Below are 3,752 nucleotides of genomic sequence, written 5' to 3' on the forward strand. Positions count from 1 at the left end.
TCGAGCAAATTAGACTATGAACTCGCCATCTATGTCCTTTATGTGTACAATTCAAGCTCAGCTCAAGAGCAAGAGGATCAAAGTCGGATAGGGGAAAAGAAAAAGTAAACGAATAGCCGTGGATATCTAGTCGTCGACCGCTTCCGAGGTAAGTTTTAAGTGATTAAACGTTGAGTAAATTCAATCATAATAGGACATAATGAGTTGATTTAATAAGATATGATGTGGCCATGATATGTTTTAAACTCAAATGGTGAGTTCATAAGTGTTTGGACTTGGAAATTTAAGAGCAAATTGAAATAATTTGCTTAGGACAGCAGCAGTAACATGATTTAGAAAATCACTATAAATTGTTGGTGTGGAAGTATAGGCTGAATAAAATATGTAATGAAAGCTTAGTTAGTCTAGTTTCTTATAAAAGAGACCGTGGAAGCAAAGAAATTTCCTATAAAGAGATATTTACAGTTCGGTGGGACAGTGTCAGAATGACTCCGAAATCCCCTATTCTGTATTTGGAAAATCATTATAATTTGTACAAAAATGGTTATAAGATAATATTTATATGCTTATACTCCTTAATGAGTCTAGTTTCAAATGAAATCAAATAGAACACATTATGAATTCTGTACAATGAAAAATTTGATTCGTAGTGAGGAGTGGTCAGATTAGTCAAACAGTGAAACAGGGGAGACTTTAAGAAAAATCTGGTATTGATTGGCCAAACCAAAAATTCTGAAAATTTTCTGGATGGAAGATATATGAGTCTATATTCAGAGAAAATTAACGGAAAGTGATTTGGAGTCTTGTAGCTCCGGTTATAAATAATTTAGTGACCACTGCTCAGGAAAACAGCTCGTAGTGAATATGTGATTTTGTTGTAAACATGGATAAAACTTGTTTTAATTGCTCATAAGCTATTGATTAAACCCATGCTTGAATTCTAAATCGTGATATTGGAAAATGATTGATGTAGATTCGGCCAAGACCAAGTCTGTACATGATAGTATATGTGATAAGGCCTAATGGCCGATGTGATGAATGTGAAAGTGTATATATATGTGATAAGGCCTAATGGCCGATGTGATGAATGTGAAAGTGTATATATGTGATAGGGCCGAGTGGCCAACGTGATGGATGTGAAAGTGTATAAATGTGATAAGTCCCGAAGGGCATTTGTGTCAGTACTATATCCGGGTTAAAACCCCGCAAGCTTTATGCGAGAATATTATCACTGATTAATGTCCGTAGGCTTCGTGCTCGTACTATATCCGAGCTCTAAAGACCCAATGACTACGTGTGGAGATTTTGTCCAGGTAAGCCCCGAACTAAGGTTTTGCTGAAGATTCAAGTAAAGCGTAAGATTATACGACTTCACAGTAACAATTGGTAATAAATACGTTCAATGCGTTATGTTGGTCAGGTATGTATTTTGAGATTATATTTAAGTTTGATTTAGACTAAATCACAAGGTCGTTATGTGATGCACATGTGAGTAAAGCAATAAGACTGTTCTATGATTATTGTGCATTTGGTCAATGTGGAAAGTCAGGTAAAAATATGTAATGTACCTATGATTTATCTGCCTATTATATATGATGAGATGTGCATATTCGGTAAAGGGATGGTATGCCCGAAGGAAGAGTGAAATAAAAATACGAACAACTACGTTATAATTTGATTGTTATCTGTTGACACTGCTTAAAACTTACTAAGCATTGTAATGCTTACTCTGTGTACTTTGTTTCCTCTGTTTTATAGATCTCATTTGGAAGCTACAGGCTCGGGAATCGTCAGCAGCAAGTCATACTATCACTATCCACTGTTTGGTACTACTACGTTTTGGATTATCTTATGGCATGTATAGAATAGACTAGTAGTGAGAGGATATTTTGGTTAATGTATATAAGCCATGCGAAAATGGCATCTTTTGAATGTGTACTTATAGAAGTTTAAATTGTATTCCTGACTGTCTTTAGTACTTATCTAAAGGAATGTTCAAAAAAAAAAATTTTACTGTTCTGATATGAGTTTCAAGTCTGGTAATGCCCCTTTATCTATTCCGGCGACGGATATGGGATTGGGATGTTACATTTTGTAAAGTGATTTTTGATGAAAATGCCTAAATAGGATTAAATTGTGAAACGTGAAAATTGAGGGCTTTAAATGTGAAATAAATGAAAAATATGGGCTTCTAGAAGCACTATGGTAATTCAGCCAGGCATGAGTTTTGTCAAATTTGGTGTAATTTGTGTTTTTGTGAAATAATGACTAAATTGTAAAAATGTGAAACTTTAGGGGCTAAAGTATAAAAATGCCCAAATATGTGTTTTTGGACTGAATTGAATGTTTTGATGAATAAATGAGTTAATTTTGAATGTATATAGATCAAGAACGAAAGAAATCAGATTTAGATCGGGGAAAATCAAAGGTTATCGAATAGTCGATCCAGTCCGTTTATTCCGAATACAAGGTAAGTTCATATGGAAATAAATACCTTTAAATTGATTTATAAATGCTCATTTGTTATGGAATTGCTATGAATGTTGAACGTGCAATTAAGAGCAAGTATCGACGAAGATATGTTATCCAAAAATCCCGTATGAACCTTAGGAATAGTATAGGAAAAAAATGTAATGACATTAGGATTACCGAGATGTAATTACATGTAAGACCATGTCTGGGACATTGGCATTATATTGTGCTTACGCGTACGACCATGTTTGGGACATTAGCATCATTATATGATTTCATGTAAGATTATGTCTGGTACGTTGGCATCGATATACGATAACATGTAAGATCATATCTGGGATATGGCACTGTATGAGTTATATGTGTTTTTCGAGTATCCTTAATGATTCTGAAAGTTTCAACGAGCAAAGTTAAAGTCGAGTGTAACACCCCATGTATTCAGTAATTTAATTTGCATGTTTTGTTGTGTGTGGCTTGTTTGCTTTGTTGGTTAAGGGAGTTTTAAGTGGTGTGAGAGGTCCTGGGTTCAAACCTAGGCTCTGGCAATTTTTTTTTTTTTTGTAATGAGTAGCCTTGTTTGCTGCTAGTGGACTCTTAAGTTAAAGAGAGCATTGCAAGACATGAAGGGCATGTGGAGTGTTCTTGAGGTCTGAGGTTTGAGGCTTAGCAATTTATTTAAGTATTTTATTTTGCTAGGTGCTGTGGAAGTGTCCCAAGTTGACTGAAATTGTTAGGGTTTGAATGAGTTGTTGAGGGGTGGTTGTTGGAGGGAGTTGTGGACGGATAGGGGGAGTGATTTGAGGAGTGATGGGGGGAGTAAGGTGGGGAGATTTTGTAGGGATTGGGGTAGTGATCGGTTAGAGATAATGGAAGAGCCGAATGGGGGGAGTTAGGAGTGCCATTTGGAAAAAAAAGAGACCATTTTGGTAAAAAAATCAGTCACATTGTTTTGAGGAGTGCCGAATTGACTCTTTTGGGAACCTTTCTTTGGAGAACCAATTAGTGCCTAGAAATTGTGGGCATTTTTCTTGTCTTTTGATGTTTGAGGACTTCTTGTGTTTGTTGTTTCTCTTCTTCTTTTCCTTTTTGGACGACCATCCTTTTTTTCTCACATTCTTTTGTTTCATTTTGAGCCTTGCTTGGGGAGACGATTCTTTTCTTTTTTGCTCCTGCTGTCCGAGTTGTCATGATCAATTGCTCTATGTTTCTTCTTTGGCCGAACTTTGTTAGGATCTAGAGAGCATTCTTCTCTTCCTCTTATTTTCTTTTCTGCTCTTCTC

The sequence above is a fragment of the Gossypium arboreum genome, chromosome 9, assembly GCF_025698485.1.
Source record: "Gossypium arboreum isolate Shixiya-1 chromosome 9, ASM2569848v2, whole genome shotgun sequence".
In the NCBI taxonomy this organism is placed as follows: domain Eukaryota; kingdom Viridiplantae; phylum Streptophyta; class Magnoliopsida; order Malvales; family Malvaceae; genus Gossypium; species Gossypium arboreum.